Source organism: Corvus hawaiiensis, chromosome 5 (genome assembly GCF_020740725.1).
Source record: "Corvus hawaiiensis isolate bCorHaw1 chromosome 5, bCorHaw1.pri.cur, whole genome shotgun sequence".
Lineage (NCBI taxonomy): Eukaryota > Metazoa > Chordata > Aves > Passeriformes > Corvidae > Corvus > Corvus hawaiiensis.
This window is the reverse complement of record NC_063217.1, coordinates 15,378,487-15,398,567: the sequence shown is the minus strand read 5'-3', so window position 1 is coordinate 15,398,567 and position 20,081 is coordinate 15,378,487. Positions and strand designations below refer to the sequence as shown.

Below are 20,081 nucleotides of genomic sequence, written 5' to 3'. Positions count from 1 at the left end.
AAAACAGTGGGTTTTAAGAAGGCAGTGGGGAAGGAATATATGAATAGGGTATGAATGTCCATTGCATAGCACAAATGGCTTAAAGAACATCCCTGAAAGCTGGTGCCATGAAAGCACTCCTGCCACTGCTAGACATGCACCGTGACTTTCAAAGTTACCATCTTCCTCATTTTACATGATGTCCACCAGCCCATTCTTATTTGGTGTAATATTTTGGACTCCATCCTGCTGGTTTTCTACACCCATGTTGCTGTTCTCGTTCTGGCCCTGTCTGCAGTCCCTTGGCTCCCACAGAGCCCAACACATATGCTTTGCTGTCTCTCCAGTTATCCTGACAACAAGCTCCACCAAAGCTGGCCTTGTTTACTGCTGAATCCTGCAAATACCTGCTTTGGGGGTTTACAGCACCCCTTAAGCCAAGCTTGCTTATGATGTCTGTATTTAGGACCTGTGTCTCTCCCAGGCATGACTACCCTGATCCCTCTGCTACTTCTAACTGCAGAAATCTTCTCACTCTCACAACCCAGTTTCTCACATTTAGGTCTAAAATTGGCCTGAGCTGATGGGCCTGGGCAACTCCACAAAGTAAAAGAGCAAACTTTTCTGCAGTTCTGGCATGATTGCACAAATCCAGCTGGTTACAACACTTCAGCTGTCCATTTCCAGGGATAAGGAAGAGAACTAATCAAATCAATCCAAAGAGATAGTCATCACCATGCAAGCAGATATTGCCTTTCAACCCTTTCTCATCTGACACTGTTGGGGCCGTCCGAGGCAGCACAGCGTGCAGCTGCACACATCCTTGGCTTCTGCTGCTGCAGGCAGGGGTCGGCTGCAACAGGCAGGGAAAGCTGTCAGCTGCAACAGGCAGGGAAAGCTGGCTCCTTTGCAAGGAGAGAGCCCCAAACAAAGATGGTGCAAAAGCGTTGGCAGAAGCAAGGGATGAGAGAGGGGTCTCTGTGTAGGTTCCAGCTGGTTTATTGCCTGTGGAGGGTCCAGGAACAAAGACCAAGAAGTGAGACAGATCCCAGTATTTTATATGGGGGTGGAACAAAGGGAAACAACCAATAGGGATCAACTGAGAAGGAGGAGACAACAGGGGAATATCCAATAGGGATAACTTAAGGGAGGGAGTTACATGAACCAACCAATGGGGCATCAAAGGAGGGAGAACTTTCCAGAACTAATACATGGACAATTAAGGAAAACGCATAAACATGACCTTATACATAAAACTGGATGGAGAACTTCTGAACAAATAAACTTAAAACACGTAAACTAAGAACCACTAGGAACATGGAAACTCGCCGTAACCACGGGGTGAGAATCCGACCTCTGTGTTCTGCAGGCCTGTGCACCAGTCTTCTGTATGCTCTGGTGCAGTGGCCACTGCCACATGCACTGCAACACTTTATCTAGTCCCCATGTTCCTCCTGATGTAAAATAAACACCACTCTCCTCCCAAGGCTGTCAGAATGGAGGAAGCATGCAGGCATGGAGATGAACAAGGTGGGAGCAGCATTTACAAGAGTTCTCTCCTTCCCGAAGAGGTATTACTCTGCACTGTTATGGACTGAGAATTTTTACTTTAAGATGAGCTGCAATAGATTCTGTTTTGCTTATTGTCTCGGTTCCAAAATATCAATATCAACATATGGCTTAAACACTAGTAAAGCAGAACACAAATCCATGGATGACTTCATCTCTTGTACAAGTGTTAGTGAAATAGAGACAAAAAAAAATTTAGTGGTTAACAGCACCAGAGAACATGTGTATTTTAAAGTCACTGTTATTCCAGTAGTATCTAAACTACAAGAATAACAGTAAATTTGACTTAACAGGGGAGACAAAAGAGGCAGGTGACTACTCTGAATGTGGATTGCTGTCTCTTCTCCCCTCTGGCTGCTGAAGGTTCCCATGCTGAATGCTAGTAACAATGAGGTATTGGTAGTTATTTTGCTCATTTCCGTCCATGTCATCCCTGACTTATGTTTCAAATCTTAAGATTTGTAGAAAATCTTCATTAGGCTCACAGGTGTTGCCATTCAGTAGAGTCCTTGGCACAAGCAGTGTGACAGATGTTGAAAAATTAAGATGATAGTTTTAATTGTTCCATGAAACCTCTGAAAAGCCAGATAAGACAATACACAAAGGTAGGAGGAAAAGGCAAAATGCACAGCCTCTTTATAGTGGTTACATGATAACTTATCACTAACTCCTATGTGTTCATTGGTTCCTTGACACAGTTTTTGGTCTGTGCTGTAAAATAATCCTGAAACTAATTTAGCTGTAATCTTAAATCAAAGAAGAGCACTTGGGGGATGGGCAGGAGGGCTTATTAGCTTATTCAAGGAAACAGAATTCTGCAAAAATACAATTCTTAACTTGCACGAAGAATCAGCATGCATAGATTTTGAGTGCAGAAGCACCTTGTAAGGACCTGCAGACTTTTTTTTTTTTTTTAAATGTGGAAAGTACCAGTATCTTTTTGTACAAATAAACTTCTTTATGTGGACAATCTTAAGGAGGGATCTGATCATTTGGACTCAGTAACAGTCTTCCTCGGTCATAGAGAGTTTTTATTTAACCTGATGTTCCAGTTACTTTAATTACCCTTGTAGTTCCAGGTAAAGGCAATATTCAATGCTTCCCCACTTCAGTTTCAAAGCAGTGATGTTTTGCACATTACACCACAGTTCCCATGGCTCAGGAACATATTAAAAAAAGAAATCTGTAAATGTATGTTTAAACTGGGAAGCATTTTGGGATAAAAGACAGTATGGAAAGGGAAAGTATGGCACTGATCTTCCTCTCAGAAAAAGGAGAAAAACCCAAACCCTAAAATGAAGTGTCAGTGAGCATAACCAGAAGTTCAGCTTTACCACTAAATGCAGTCTTTATAATTGCTTGCTGAGTGAGACCAGGGCATCAGCACGCTATCCTATATAAAGGGTGATGTCTGTGCACACCGTTTGCCTTTATTTTGAAATGGAGAATCTGAATGCAATTTGAGACCATCTGAGCCAAAAAGGAGATTCAATGGCTCAGTGACAGTCTGGTTTCAGCATAGCTGGCCTGGGTGGGGTTCCATGCTGAGCAGGGAGCTGGCAAGCAAGATCACTGAGTGAGCAAACCACGTTGTGAAATGAGTCTTACAGGCTTTCATAGGCCATATACTCTCTTTCATTAAATAACACACTGAATTGTCCCTAAGCCAGTCCTAGAGAGTTAGTGGTTTGGTAGCCAGCCAGCATTTTGTTGTAAACTTTCTGGCACAAACTAGTAATATTTGTAACAAATTCTATGGATGTGTTAATGTATGGAATTTGGAAACACTTGCTTAGAGGTCCCAAAAGAGGATGAATTTCAGTACTTTCACAACTTATTTCATGAAGATCTTTCCCCAAAAAAACATTGTCAAGACTTGTGCTCAAGAAATAAACCAGAAAATTGTATGTTTGATTAATGCTGCATGGTGTCTTTTTTTCCAGCTAGTGGGGATATCCATAAGCAGGTCACGAGTGTCTCTTATGTATGTATGATAAATACTTTTCCTCTGGATTGATGATAAAAGTTTGCACGCACATAGCAAAATTCAAAGATTGTTGCTTAATAGCAATTTGTAATGTAAGTCACAGGGTGCTGTTTTTCTACATATTTTCCATAACTGTGTGGATAAAGAAGAAATTCTGAAATGGCTGTTTCTAGACAAAAAACAGGCTTTCTGTCTGTAGACAGATGCATTACTGACTCCATGGTGTCCTTAGTGGAGCTCCAAATGCTCTATACAGTGGTAAAATCCATAGTAGGTCATACATGCCTCTAGCTTGAAAACTTGATTTGGCAAATTATGTAGATATGATGGAAGTTTGGGGGCTGTGCTCCTTAAGCACCAGGGCTGTCTGTTCATCAAAAGAGGAGAAAATTTTCTTGCAATGAAGGCATGTTATAAAGCATTCACTGGCATTCTTGGTACAGTAATTTCTTATGAGTAGGTAGGACAATTATTCTTTTATTGTTTGGAGGCCACCATGAACACTGGAGCCCTGGTGTGTTGTGAAAGAGTTGGGATTTGAGGTTTTAACTTTGACTGGAGAACTGCTAAGTGTCTAGCCTCATTGCAGCTTATAAGAAAAGGCTCTTTTACCCCAAATACATGCTTTAGAAATAGTGTAGTAAAGAGCATGGCATGGTACCTTCTGAGGCAGCTGGAGAGTATCAGAAGGGTTCTTATGGGTTTATACAAATCAAGCAAGGCTCAAATAAAACACATGGAAATGTGGTGGCATTTGGTAACATATATTAAGTCTGCTGATTTATCCCACAGCAAAGGCAGGCAGTTCTTTTTGTCATCCTATTAGTCAGTTAGGGTTAATTCTTGATATGATGGAAATTTATGTAGCTTATGTAGTTTTGGTTTTGTTTTTTTTTATTTCTGCTTGTAGAAGTCAATAGATGCAATTATTTGTGTGGCTAATTCATGAGTCATTGTTTAAGAGACAAGGATGATAATTCACTTTGACAAAAGCTATTAATAGGTACCCAGCACTATATTTTAAGGTCCTGGAAGAACCCGTCCCTTTTCCTTCCATAAGGAAACATAACGTGGCAAGTTCTTTCCTAGGTTAGCTGCCATGCCAGAAGCACATCATTCACAAGATTACCCTCTATGAACAAGTTAACATAAGAGCTAAGAGAGAGTTTTAAGTAAGAGCTGACTTACACAATACATGCCAGAGGATACATGACCTAGTCATGGTGTCTGGGAATAGTCTCCTCTCTCTTTTATTTTCTTTTCTTGTTTAGCCTTTTTCCCCTCCCCCTGCATTGCACATGGGCTGCTGTCAGTCTCAGGCTCTGGTTATGACTCCTCAGAGTATGGACAAATGCAAGTGCCTCTTCTTGGACCCAAGGGCGTGCAAGGCAGCTTTTGGCTGCTTGTGTTAGGAGTTTCATCAGTGCAATGCTACTGCTGAGAGGATTCACTTTCTCCCTGTGACATTTATTCCCTTGGAGTATGCTGTGAACAATGCTGAGATGAAGCAGGGATAAGTCTAGAGTTCTCAGACTTCAGGTAAAGTCTTTTCTGGTCCATGTAGATCTACTTTTTGGGCTTTTGTGTACAGGGACTGGGTCCTGTGCTGGAGGGGGTGCCAGTGACTGCAGCCCACCGAGGAGATGCACAGACCTGCATAAGAGCTTATGCAGGAAGGACATCTGGAGTTGGCCTACTACACCCCTGCTTTGTGAAGGCCAGGCCAACCTCAGTATTAGATCAGGTTTCTCAGAACCTGTCCACCAAAGTGCTGCAGCTTTCCAAACCCAGACCATCTCTGTGAAGCTGCCTGTGCAAAAGTGCAGTCAGCAGCCAGCAGCCAGCAGGACTGATCATTCCCCATGACGTGGCACTGGGCAGAGGGCAGTGGGAGCACAGAGTCCAGTTCAGTCTTTCTCAGCACAAGAAAGGTATCAACCACCCAGAGTGAGTCCAAGGGAGGGGTCACCAGGTTGGTGAGGGGCTGGAGCAAGCGATGTAGAAGGAGAAGCTGAGGCAGCTAGTTTATTTAACCTGGAGAAAGAACAGCTGAAGGGAGGTCTCCTGGCTGCCTGCAGCGACCTATTGGGAAGCTGTAGGGAAGATGAATCCAGATTCTTATGAGAGATTCACAGTGAAAGGGCAAAAGGCAAAAGACACAGCTTGGAGGACAGGAAATTCCAGTTAGCTATTAGGAAATTTTTTTCACTGGAAGAGCAGGAAAAGGTGGAGCAGATTGGCTGGAGAGATGCTGGAGTCTCCATCCTTGGAGATGCTCAGAACTCAAGGGGACAAGTCCAGAGTAAGCTGATTTAGTGCAGCAGATCTTGCTGGTACTGGATTAGATTAACTACTCTAGTTCTTTCCAATGTAAATGATTTTGTAATTCTATAATGCATAGTGGATCAGTACTGTCTCAAAACCAGCCTTGCACTGCATAGGCAAAGGTGTGTGACTACTACTCCTGTCCTTGTCAGAGAGCATTGAATGAATGGGAGAGGCAGAGCATTAAAGTAGACCTACCCAAACGTTTTTTAATGGAAAATCCTAAATTAGCAGATGAACAGAGTTCTAAAAGAAAAACATCCCAAAGAAAGATAAAGTAAAAATATTTTAAGTTGATCAACATTTCAGTATAGAACTTGCACAATTCAGTATAGAACTTGTTAGTCTCAGCTTATGTTACCTTTTCCTGCCCTTTTCAATTACTGAACACAAACCCAAATTCCTGCATAAGAAAGGCCATCTGATGCAGATGTAGAAATGTACAAATGTGAAAATATTGAAATGAATATGTTTGTGTTGTTTCTATCCCTGGTTTAGGATCATTGTGACGGAATCTGAGTCAGGACTTTGAGACATTGTCTAAGCCATCCTCTGAGGCGGATTTAGACTCTTTCAGCAAATGTTCTTCTCCCTGGTAAGTTTCTTGTCAGAGATCTGTACGCAGTTCACTAATTCTCTTCATGCTACAGTAAACTTTAGTGAAGTCAATAGCTACTCTGGCAGCAAAGTAGAAATGAAAGAGACTCTCTATTTTCAGAGCTCTAAAATAGCGACTGATCCATCCTTTGGAAAATACTGCTCTCAGGGGGGGTCTGGTGAAGTGGTGTTGGGTTTCCAAAGGGACAGAAGAACAGACAACTGTGTTCTTGAGCATTTCATGCTGACTTTCTGTGAAGCAACAAGGATGGCTTCCCTGGAGGGCTGGCTAGCTTTAGGGGTGAGATTAAATAGCTGACTTTACCCCTCCTAAATTACGTGCCAAAGATATCACTGCCTCTCCTGTTTCAGTGCCCACTCACTGGAACTTCTGCTGGCACCAAGGTCTGCTTAGCGTGGTAGCAAGCTCTATCACCAGGGTCCCCTGCCACTCCAAAGTACGTATTTAAAGGCAATCTTGAATCCGGAAGGAAAGAAGGAAGAGAGTGTAACGCTGTGCTGTTTCAGCTGCTAATTGTGCCCAGATTAGTTAATTAGATAATTAACATAAGAATGCTCTCTTTTCATATTAGAGCATCATACATTTACAATAGAGCTGTTCATAAGTAGAGTGCTATGCTGTGGGAAACACTAATTAATTTTGCAAATTTGGACCTTTAATTGCTAAAGTGCTGTGCTTTCTCAATGTTTGTTTTAGAGTAATGTTAACTGATTACTGCCTGTTTGGAGAAGTATTTATTCTCTCTGCCAGTTGGACACATTCCTCTTGCTGTGTGACCAGAATCCCAGTTTATTTGCAATATTAACTGCATTGCACTTCAGAGGAGCCTGCAAGAGATGAGATTGTCTATAAGCCCAGCTGACATTGGACCCACCACCTGCAAAAGCAATGCAGCCCATCATTTCCAGTTAGGACCCATCCTAGTCATATATTCTGCAGCCTGCATACTTGATTATTGGAACAACATTCATCCTGGCTTCAAAGCAGAATCTGGAAAAACTGCAGCTGGCTGATGCAACCACCTGCTTCCTTTGCAGCAGTTCTCAGAAAACATCAATCCATGTACAATCAATCCAGGCACTTTGCTGGCTCCCTAATGATCTGTGAGTCTATTTTCAGGGCCTTGTGCTGGGTTCTCAGAAGCACTTATGTGAGTTGGGGAAATGTCAGCGATGTCTGCAGGGTCTTGATGGTCTCCTCCTCGGACTCCAGCTCCTACCACCTCAAGAGGATTAGATCTATGGGAAACTCTGCAGCACTGGCACCATCCCCACATCTCAAGGAGTAATTCAACAGTTGTTGAACCAGAAAGAAAGCAAGCCTTGATGGGATTCTCTTGCCTGATAAGACCTGCATTTGCTTGGGTAAAGGGAGATGTGGGCTTGCCTCCTTCTCCAAGGCTTCTTTATGCAACAAGTGAAAAATTTTGAGGTAGGAAATTGGAGCATAGGTCTTCAATATTCCTTCACCACATAGCTAGGGTCATCAGTTATGGCCATTTTTTGTCTGGTATGTATGTGGGAGTAGCACAGTGTTCCCACCCTTGTCTATGACAAGCAACAGAAAAATACCTAAATTAGTAAAAGGTCTGTGATGCTGTGTCTCTCAGAAGCACCTTGAGGTGAGATTTAAGACTTTTTTTTTCTTCTGGCTTACATCTGCAATAGAGCTGTAGATGGCAGTCCAAAGTGCTTACCACATTGCACAGAGGACTTAGCTGCCTAGATCAGGGATAGTGTGACTAATCTGAACAAAAGATGTCAATGTTCAGAACTTTCTGAATCTTTTGGTGAGGGAGAGCTGACTCAACTGTATAAAAGTCTTACTTGTGACTAATCACTGGCTGAAAAGTTTCAAGTTAGCCATTCATTCAGCAAAACTGAGTCAGAAAAACTCAGATACCAAAGCTGAATACAGGGAGGAGCTATAATGAAATGCTTTCAACTTTTTCCACTTGTTCAACTAATTTTTCCAGCAGCTTAACCAGCTTCAACAGGGGAAATAGAAAACAATAGAAATATATGCTGAATTGATGCATTTGAAGATGTCTTTAATGTGAGCTTGATCATTTTGAGAAATTAGCGCAAATATTTCCACTGTGATATTGTTGTCCCCACAAGCGCCTTGAACCTTAGCAGCATTCTTGGAAGGAGGAAGAACAAGAAGAAAATACATCATTAATTGTGAGACAAAGAGTGTGGTAAAGGGCCTTTAGTAGGGGAGGAGCTGTATGACAGTGGAAATTACATGATACATTTACTTGTTACTTGTATTTCGCTTTGCCCCTAAATGGCTGCTGTTTTCATTTCAGACTTTAAGTTACTGCAATCATTCATTGAGGCAATGTACAAAGCTGCCAATTTGAAAACAAGACTTTGCTCAGTAGCAGAAGAAAATGAAAAATTCAAGAGTAAGTCTGAAGATTACAAGGACCTTGAAAATCCTACAGAAAGCGAGCCTTTTAATTTTAGTAAGAAAAGAAATTAAGGTACAGGTTTTGCTGTCTGCCTGCTGAGTTAGTCCTATTGATTCCAGCTAGGCCACACATTATTAAATACCATAACAGGTTTTAGATAATTACAGTATTCATCCCTTGGGTAGCATACTTTTTAGGGTTTGTATCTCGAATTTTATTGCCTAGATTATTTCTAGTGCTGGGAATTTTTGCAAGTGTGAAAAGACTGGATGAAATGTTTCAAAGAAACATCTTTAATGCTTTTTTTGAGTGTAATTATTATATACCTGGTTCATCCAGTGAGATCTAATTTTTTCTAGGCCTTTATATTTCTGAACCAACAAGGTTCGTGTTTGCTCTAGTAAGGGGCAGGATATGGACCTATGTACTTGCTTCATTGTATTCTGAAGATATGTCTGCACCTAATAATACACTTTCTGAATGGCTGCTTTCTTCTGACTTTTCTTTTACTCACAGTATTTTTCCTGAAGCAAAGCCCTTCACTTTTTCCAGCTCAATGTTTACTATGCTGCCCAGTAATGTTTTCCAGTGTTTGTTAGGATTTTTTTTTCTGAAAACATCCTCCATAATCTTTGGAAGCTTGTGCTGGCTGTGGTAAAGTCATCTTTACCCATGGAGGTCAGAGACCAGTGATGTGCAGAAGACAGCCCTTCTGTTTGTATAGTAGTTCCACCAGGCAGCAGATGAGGGAGGTTTCTGCAGCTGGGGAAAATCTAGCAGGATTCCAGTGCTGCAACATCTGCAGTACTCACTGCCTGACTGCAGTGAGGCTTGAGGAGATTATATCTTCTCCCTCCTGCTTTCTCTCTCTCTGGTTCTTGCATGTATGGGCACTTCTTGTTGAGATGTGTAGTTCAGCTGGTATATGTGCAAAAGCACCAGTCTTGCCTCTCCTGAGATTATTAATTTCCTCATGTGCAGAGGCTGTTGCATGTAGCAAATGATGCTACAAGGTGCCCTATTTGTAGTACTGCTCACAGGAGACACTTTATGTGTTTCTCTTCAAGGCTGCCTGCGTGAGAAAAACAGAGTCAAAGCTGCTGCTTAACTGAGGCCATGTCTCACAGGGGAATCCTCTGTTCCTATTGACTACTGCGTGTGGATGTAAATTTTTTTCCTCCCACTATTTTAATACTGTCAGTAGCACTAATGTGGACTCATTTTAAACTAACAAAAAAAAAAAGGCTTTGCTGGTGTAGTTTAACTTTTGGGGAGGAATAGTCAGAAGCACAGCTCTGTCAACAGGAGCTACATCACTACAAAGAGAGTTTCCCATCTGGGAAGAGTGTTTTCCACTTCTCTGTGTCAGTGAAATGCTAGTGGGAGTCCTGCAATTACTGTGGGAGTATGGGGAAAGATGTAGCCATGGAATTAAAAAGGTGTTAAGATGGAAAGCATGTTCTAGCAAAGGATTGTCAAAAAGTATTGATGACTGAAGGTGAAAATATAAGGCAACTGTGAGTTAATATTTTGGCAGAACATTTCTGTATGAGATGCAGGCTATTTATGGCAGCTTCTCAAGGAATAAGTGACCTTTGAAGTGGTGCTGAAGTGGCAGAAGCAGAAGAATGACATTTGTTGTTTTCTGTAGTACTGATTCAGACATGCAATATTGACTTTATCAAGACATTCTCTTTCTAGTAGTTTACTCAAGCACAAGAGTGCCTGGGCAACTATATATGTATATATGTGTATTTTTATATATATGTATGTATAAAAGCATGACAAAGGAAAACTTTGAGAAGCATTGTTTCCTAGCCAAATATTGAATATGGTTTGATTGTTAATTCTACTTTTTTAATTCTGGAAATCGTGTTGACTTGAGTGGGCTTTGGCTCAGATGTTGAAGCAATGGAGACATGCCCGCTTTGGTACAAATATGTTGATGGAAGAAGTTGCCATTCTTGTGTACTCATCACTGTCTGCAGTGGTGATTACTGTCCCCAGCAATTTCCCAGTTAAAGTCACTTAAGCTATCTTAATTGATTTTTCCTGAAGTAAATTAAGAGTGCTCTGACAGCCTGCTTTGCCAGCCTTCTGATGAAGGCTGCAGTCTCCAGAAGGGAGGTGATTGAACTGGCACTTACAGATCTATAAGAGGAAAGGAAAAAAGTTAGTTGTTTTTCTACACTATATCAGATAGCAATTCCTAGGAATAACTTGTCTTGGACTCCAAAATTTTTTAAAAATTATGTCGTTGTCTCTAGATTATAAACAACATAATGCACTGTGCTCATTATGGGTTTTTTTAATGCTATGTCCACTTTTAACTATGGCAACATTTTTTTAATACTTGTCCTTTGGAAAATGCTGTGATGTTGAAATCAAAATGTCCTTCAAGACAGTATTGATTTGAACGAGATCAGGCTGTGAAAAATGGCTTAAATAGAGTTGCTATAATGTGTTATGAATTTTCTGGAATAGAATAATGTAATTTATCATTTTAATGTTACTTTTTGAAGTTTGCTTTCATATTTGTGCTGAAAGAAAACATATTGATTAAGCAGACAAGGGTTGACCCAAAATGCCTTTTTTTTTGATTAAGAAGTTTTAAGTAACAAAATGCCTTTGTGCTGATTTGCTGTTGGACCAATATAACAAATTGCAGAATTACCATGAATCTGTAAAAACGTATCAGAGTAGGCACATGGTGTAGGTGACCTCTCTAGGCAATCCTGATTTTCAAGTTGTAAGTCCCAAAAATGAGTGCATTAAATTATCAGGACAGCTAGTTTGATAAAAATTCTTGTGCGGATAGTACTGTTGTACAAACATTTTTATACTGTGATGTCACTAAAAGGGTTTAGTTTTGTCCTAGCTATATTGGCTCCATCAGTAACTTGAATAAGGGGTCCACAAAAAAGAGAGGGACGTTTTACAAGGGCATGTAGTGATAGGATAAGGGGTGATACCTTTAAGTTGGCAGAGATCAGATTTAGATTAGATAGAGGGAAGAAATTTTTGACAATGAGAGTGGTGAGGTCTTGGAACAGGTTCCCCAGAGAGGGGGTAGATGCCTCATCCCTGGAAGCGTTCAAGGCCAGGTTGGATAGAGCTTGGAGCAACCTGGTCTAGTGGAAGATGTCCATGCCTGAGGTGAGGTGTTAGAACTAGGTCCAACTAGGTCTTTAAGGTCCCTTCCAACCCAAACCATTCTATGAATTAACTCCATCAGTAAAATCCACTGATAAACCTTCCCAATGTGCACAAAACCTATGTGCCTTAAAAAGAATGGAAAGTTAGATTCTGGTTCCATTTATTTTGGTGAAAATATAAATTAATGCAGCTTTTCTCACCTTTTAGCTGCATTTCCTTGTAACATATAAAGTGAAAGACAATAAAGCTCAGATGCAGTAAAGTTTCTTTACAAAGAGACTGAAAGTAAAGCCCATATTATTCCAAGCCCTCTGAGGGTACAAACTGCTGCTCTGAACCAGTTGAATCCTTGTTTACTGTGAACTTCTTATAGAAGAGAAAGGAGTGTGGCACTGGGCATCCTGCTGTGCAAAAGGACAACACAAATGACTACAATACTGAGAAGACAAATGAGCATACAGAAGGGTGCATTAGTAATTGCGACCTCTCATTATTAGGCACTGTCCTATTCAGTACTATAATTTTGGTGGTAATTACTACTAATCATTTTAATTTCTCCCTCCTGAGCTTTCTTAGAGCTCATACCATGAGGTCAGTTTTCCTTGGCTGCCTTCAAATATGATAAATGTAAATTTTATTTTTATACTTGAATCAGGACTTTGTAGAAATGCCTTCTTCCTCTTTGTGCCAGTACAGAAAAGAGGCTGCAGAAAATGCTGGAGGCTCCACTGCTTTGCTTTCATCCTTCTCTCAGAATTATTAAAAGTGAAGCCTCTAAGTAAACAACTGTAAAAATTAAATCACTACATGAAGCTTATTGGAACTGCAGGGTCTGCTGTAGCAGCTGTCTGACGTTGTGGTGTTACGTTCATGTCCAGGCTGAGGCAGAAGGAGCGGCGATTTCATCTGCACAGTGCTGTGCCAGGCCAAATTATTTCCATGCTGTGCCTGAGTGATGCAGGGCATGTGCTGTGCAGTGCTGCTATTCCCATATCACTCCTCGAGTCCTGACTGGCATGGTGCTCCTGCTCTGCCCACCTGGGTGTGGGGGCTGAGAGAAGGACATGCACTTCTACCAGGGCACAATCGGCAGCAACCTGCTGGGAATGAAGATGGATCCTTCATTCCAGGGTGCCCTCCTGTCAAGGTGAAAGGCTTTCTGAAATGCATTTCTATCCAGAAAAAAAACTCCAAACAAAGAAAAAACCCCAGATGGTAACTACGTAAATCAACTAAGATAAGCAAATCTGGCAAAGAGAGGCTTTCTGGCCTTTAATTTAATAATTCAGGGACAGGGGGTGGGGGGCAAAAGGGAACTAGATAAAACTGCAGAAAACGTCTGAATCCTATTTTTCTTTAAAGGAAGTTTAGAAAAAGACTTTGGCTTTGTCTTTATGTTTCTCTATCTTCTCAGTTAAATTGGGTGTTTCTGTGACATTCTTTTTCACTACAAAGTAACTTTAATTAGCTCTCCTATGGTGTAAGCCTTTCCAGCTTAAAAAACCACAGTTACATGAAATGTCCATGTTCTCAGGCTTGCAGCTGCCCGCACTTGTCATGAAAAAGGAAAAAACACAAAATTGAGGTGGGAGGAAGGTTTTGATTTGGATTCTTCCTGGTGGGAACAAGTCATAAAACAAATGTTCAGTTTCCAGATTTGGAAAAATTGCAGAGTATATTTTGCAGAGTTGCTTTGGAAGCAACTGAGTAAGAGTGTGGTATTTCACCAGTAGGTACTGCCTTTGAATTTTAGAAAAGGAAGCAGTAGACTATGACTTTGAGAAAATCAAATAAAGGCCAAAGGCAGGTTTTGGCTTGCCAAATAAAAACAACCTCAATCTAAATGGAATGGAGTCCTTTGAGTTTTTGTTTTATGTTCTCTTTTAATTTTCACTCTTTGAAAGAGAAATGAAGAAAATCCCTAAATCTGTGGACTGGCAGAAAAATAGCTTTTGCAGGCAAAGGACTGATATTAGTACACATGAGTACTGCTGATTTCAGTATGAGTGCTTGGTTCAAACAAGGACAAATTAATATCATCAGTTTTTATCTTTGGTGCAACTGGGAATTCCTAGCCATCTGATTATGGGCTGGCAACACTTTTATGGAAATTTATCAACTTGCTTTGAAGTTTTCTAAGCTTCCACTTGCATAGTGAACATATTGATAAGAGGTCTCATGGTACTGTGTTCACAGATTAAAATTATGTGCATTGTCAGAGCAGCGAGACTGCAGCTTAAAAATTGTGATAATGCAGCTTCCACGTGAGCTCCTTCTCCTCACTGCATTCGGCCTTCCAGGAGACACTTTGCATTTCCCAGGTATTTGACAGTTGCTATCAAGATCAGAGCTCTATTGAGTATCCTTTCATGGAAGGGTCTCCACAGGCAAGCCCAGCTCAAAAATACAGTCAAAGAGTAGCCATTTATACATTTATATGTTTATATATAATTTTCCAAAATCCTGTGTTCCACAAAAGATTTTTCTTGCCTCAGAGACAGTGTGCTTCCAAATTTCCTGAAAGCTTACTTTTATAGTCATGTAGTCAGGAGAGAAATATCCCACAGCAGAGTTTAATTCTACATTTAATGGTCACTGCCTCCCAAATCAACATTGTTTTTATAGAGTAGGACACACAAAGGCCTGGAGTATGGAAGGATTCACAGCTGCTCAATAGTATGGGGATATTAGTAGAAATATATATATGTAGAAAATAAATGCTATCTTATGGAACTGACAACATGAACTTTACTGCTATTGGCAAAGAATATTTTTGGAGGCAAAACATAGAGCTTTCCTAAACCAACACAGATATTGGCATCTGATTCCATTAATGTCCCTGAAGTATCCCACTAATTTACTGTGATACAGCTATTCCTATTATCCTGATTCTAAACTACATCTTTCATTGCCTAATTAACCAAAACTCTATGAGAATGAACAAACACATCATTTTGCTGAAGCCTGCCCAGCTGTCATCTGTAACTTCTAACCCAAGTAAACCTGAGTTAGGGCAAATTCAGAGTTGTTTTTTAGGATAAAGCTCACCAGAATGGAAATAAACATCTCACTCAAAGTTAAGGTCAGTCTGGTGTGTCCTATACTGGGTTTAAAAATTGTTGGGCAGAAGGATTTCTTTTTCTCGCCTTTGGATGTACTCCCAAGACACTACATGGGATCACCTGGGGCCCAGGAAAGCCCTGTAGAGTCAGGCACAGGCTGCTGGCAGCGCCAGCTTGCCCTGGTCCTGGGGACCACAGCAGGGAATACTGACCACAGGGATGGGCAATCTGTACCAAATAGTGATGGGGTCATAACACAAAACAACGCTCAACACACAGCTGGGAGCAGAAAAAAATGGCTTTGTTGTTATTGCCCTGTTCAAACGTCCTGGCTTGGATTTTGGGTTATGCCTTGGCTGCAATGCTTTGTAGCAGAGGAGAGCATTCTGCAAGAGCTGATGTTAAGCTATCTTTAGGCCCCATCAGTTCTGCCTGGCTGGTCTCTTTTCCAGAATTAGACCAGTGTCAAGAAATCCTGATTTCCTGCACCAGCAAGTAGTGTGGCAGGATTGGAGCTGGGAAAAGCAGTGCTGAGGGCACAGGAGCCAGTCAGGGAACTGGTGGGGGGGTTGGGGCTCTTCCCCTTAGGGTACAACATGCTGGTTGGTGGGGGAGCCCATCCTTCTGCTTCACTGCACAGTGCACCATCCATGGCCATGCCTTCCTTTGTTGGGTGCTGCTGAGAGACCCTTTCTGCCAAATGTTGTCCCTAGGCTTAGCTGCAGCATAGGTGGAGGCTCTCTCCAGTCTTCCTAGGATGCTTTGGGACCAGGCCTGCCATGGTTCTGAGCTTGATTTCAGGGTTTGGTTTCTGTTCTGCTGTCGGAGTCATGGAAAGCTGCTGGGGAGAGGAATGGGATGTTGCTTGTCATTTTTCAGTTGAGTCCTCAGATTTCTTTTCATACATTGAAAGAGTAAACCCACTGTGATATAGACTATTGTTATTCATCCAAAAATGTGGAAATGGTACATCTTTGTTTAACTGGGAAAAAACACCAACATTTATATTTTGAAACATTCATCAGCTGCTCAATGAGACAGCTATCTGCATGGCTTTCCTTCCAAGAAGTAATGAAATACTACATCTTAGAAAAATTCTGTTAAGCCTGTTTGCTGCTATTTTATAGATATAGAATATATAAATATAGATAAAGAAAATAACTTCTGATTGTCTTTAGATTATCCCAGTTGACAGTATATCAATGAACATGTCGTGATCAGATTATAAATGTTGCTATTTTTGTGACTCTTGCAGTCCTGTTTCTGCCAACCAGTACTGTCTGTATCTCAGCCGACATCTCTGCATTAGCTCTGTGCCTTCCTTACCAGCACAGCATTCAAAGGTTTGTAAGTGCCTTTGCTACAGCAGTCATTAGCAGCTCTATTGCCTTTATGAAACGATACTCTGGGATGTATTTCTTTACTCTGCTGCAGTGGTATCTGCACATCATGACTACTTGGAGACAAAGAACCATGTCAGAAAGAAAGAAGCAGCTTCAGAAAGTTGTGAGAAAACGCTACTTTGCTCTCAGCAAAGAATGAGTTTAAAATATCTAACTGCTCCATGCTGAATACATGATAGGACTCCTTGTGGAGAGGAAAAACAATTTAGTCCTTACAGTGGATATACAAGCCCTTAAGGCAGGCTGACAGCTTATGGATCTGTCTCTAAGGAACCAAAAACACCCTAGCAGTCACATACAAGATTTCTATAAGGTTTTCCATATTTTTGGAATACACAGTCTCTGCTATCCATCTGGTATGCAGAGAGATTGATCTCACATTTCAGAATGCAACAGAAACACCAAAGTTTTGCAAATATGAAAAAAAAAATAGAAGCAGATAAAGAGCTACATATATATATATAAATAAAATTTATAAATAGAGATTAAAAAAATACTTGTAACCCCAACCAGCATTTCAATGTCCATCTTGACATTTGAGCCACTGAACACCTGTGTTTGACAGAGCACCAGCTCCCCATTTCCCTATGTCGAGCCCTGCTTTGGTCTTTTGCCAGGATGGCAACCTTTAGAAATTTCACAGCTGGTTTTCCCCATGCTATGTGAAATATTTTGCACTTGAAGAAAAAAATTATGTTGACATCACTGGGATATAGAGCAAATGTTGCAGCCATGTTGCTGGTATAGGTGGAAAGGAAGTATTATTTGGAGTCCAGAAGTGAGGGAGAGAAAGGAGGGGAAGGAGCTTGTATCAGGCACCGACTGCATTACAAAGGCATTAGTGACAGGTGGGGACAGCATGCACAGCAAAGAGAAAGAATATAAAATAGCTAGTCACTGGTTTTACCACAAAGGCCAGGCCTTGGCAGTTTCTGCTACTGAAGAGAATTAGACAGAAACAGTCTCCCCAAGCATCCTATGATGCCATCTGGCTTATTACAGAGGAAATCCCCATTGGCAGTCTGGATTTTTTTCCCTTCTTTTTCTTCACAACAATCTGAATGAATGCCAAGATTATTTCTCTCTCTCATGCTCCCTCTCTTTGGCATCGAAACATCGTTCTGTAGAAAGGGGAAATATGACTGCATTGGCTCAGATGAAAGCAGCAATTTCAGGAGCAGGAGCCTTTGCAAGCTTTGAGATGGAAGGAGGGCTGATAAAAGAGATTAAACATGCTGAGACCCTTTTGATGAACAAACTGAACCATCTTGGTGCTGAAAAGGTAGAGATACAGTCGATAGCTCTGATATACTGTTACTTGCCAGGAGAGCTATCTATTTCCATTATTAGCCTAAAGGGTGATGTAGGCAATGAAAGTGAGTCACCAAATAGAAGTTCAGGTGAGATGAAGGTAGCGTGAGCAGGGAGCACCTCTTTATTACAACTCTTCAAATTACCCACTGAGGGCAATTACTTTGTCACCTCCGTGTCCTTTCTGCAAGGTTTCCTTTCCTGAGATTAGCAATGTGCATGCACAACAGTGGTCCATATCTGACAGGCAGAGACACAAGTAGTGTGGTTAGTTTTAATTATTTTTCAGTGAAATATTCACATTAGATGCAGAATGGAGCTGATTTAAATTACAGCTTGCCTGAAAACTGTGATTGACCTGCAAAAAGGTCCTACCATATTTAAAAAGATGATTATACTGGAGGAAAATGTTGAATATTTTTCCAGACAGTGAATATTAATTCTTATCCTAAATACCTAGTTTTGTGTGTGTGTGTAGTCCCACATGCATCTACATAGAGCTAGATTTTGTATATATTTTTTTTATTTTTTAAATATATTTTTTCTAGGTAAATAACTGCTTTGTGAGTTCCCCATAATCTCAGTAGTCTTTACATTCCAGAAATCTTTGCAATGAAGAGCAGCTAACCGATATTTTTTGCAACCTAATAATTTTCATGTCAGCTGGAAACGTTAAAGAATATTTTGTAAATAATGTAGTATACATATGGGATGTGTATATGTCCTGTATGAAAGTCTCTGCCTTATTTTCACACTGTGGGGATGTAGGACACTTGCTCAGTTCTGGCTCTGATACGAGCATCTTCTTTCAATCTTTGTTATTACCACATCATATTTAATCTATAGATAGAAAGGGGACAGTCACATTCCCCCTCTCCTGATTTTTGTCAACTCATAAAACTAGAAATCTGTCTCTCAGCCATGCTGCTTTTTAAGATTATAGTTCAATTGCATTATTGTAGTGTTTTCTTCCTTCTTTCCTGCAGTATAAAAGGCACTGAAGTATTTGCTTTAAAAATATAGAACTTGTTGAAAGTGGTTATGTTTTGGGTAAAATGACCTATTGATACTAAGCCATCCAGGGAAATGGGTGTTTAACAAACATAGGAAAAAAAGCAGTGCACTCAGCAGTTTGGGAGAACGGTGTCAGATGTCTGCAAAGCAACTGTTCTTATGTTAACACTAGTGCTTCCTGGCTTTGAAGTGTACTGTAAGCGCATAAAGTGTATTGCCTAAAGCCCAGGGGTTTTTTTGCACTTTCTAATTCACAGTGAAAGTTTCTATTATTTCTTTTATCATGTAACAGCCATATCTAAATTCAGAAAATGTTATCAACAGTTCCAGGAAGAAAAATCTTAATTCTGTCACAGAAAAGGAACTAAAGGTTAAAATAGGGGCTTTCAGGTATTACCAGAAGGTCCATGGAAAAAAAAAAGTAGTAGAAAAGGGAAGAAATTAAAGAAGGAGTTTAGTATTGTGTGTGAATAAGGAAAGGTGAGTTATGTTGCTTTCTGACAGATTTTGGTTTTGACATATATTCCACATATTTTGTTTATTAAGAGTATTTTCTACTGTTGTAAAAGTTTCTGGCAGTGGATTTTAGCTCTTCACTGAGAAACTTCACCTGCCTGCGAGGGGACCTGGCTGAATGCACACAGCAAATACCTGGGGCAGCTCCACTGAAGTCGCTGAGTGGTACCGCTGTGCAAGTCATTCACCACTGCAGAACTGAATGAAACCTAAGACTGTTTACAGCCAGAGAGACTGAGGTCAGGATCCAGAGGTGTCTTTGAGGACATGCCCTTTATGGTCTCTGTGCAGCATAACCTCGCAGTGAAGGGACTGACATCTCCTTACAAAAAATTGTACTTTGCAAACCTCAGCAAACTGTGATTTGATGATCTCAGCAAATAATGGCTTTGTCTGCAGTGCTTGGTTCTCCCCCTTCATGTGGTGGATCCTGCTGCCAGGTGAAATGGTATTGACCCCTGGGTTTTTGCTGCTCAGGGCCAGACACTCCAGGCTATGTGTCTAGGGTTGCAGCTGCAGGGCACGGAAGGGAAGAAGTGTGGACAGAAAGCACTGGGGAAAGACCATGGAATTGGGAATAAAACTTCCTGCAGCCTGGCCATCGCTCTTTATATGTGTGGCGTCTGGAAGGGACTGTTTCCCTAGACCTCATCCTGGGATTTTCCAAAGGGAAATTTCCCAGGCAGAGCTTCTGAGCAAACCCCCACTGATGAAATGGGGGGGG

General features: G+C 41.0%; 1 long non-coding RNA gene across 5 annotated transcripts in view; it reads left to right on the top strand.

Moving 5' to 3' along the window:
- The window catches only part of LOC125326502, a 143,281-nt gene that overhangs the window by 103,892 nt on the left and 19,308 nt on the right, over positions 1-20,081 (top strand). For 3 of the 5 annotated variants that reach the window (XR_007203839.1, XR_007203838.1, XR_007203836.1), the window contains exons 4-6: positions 6,359-6,455; positions 7,176-7,910; positions 8,791-8,889. This is a non-coding gene — a long non-coding RNA (uncharacterized LOC125326502). The remainder of the gene's footprint in view (positions 1-6,358; positions 6,456-7,175; positions 7,911-8,790; positions 8,890-20,081) is intronic. The other 2 variants (XR_007203837.1, XR_007203840.1) reach the window with 2 other exon arrangements.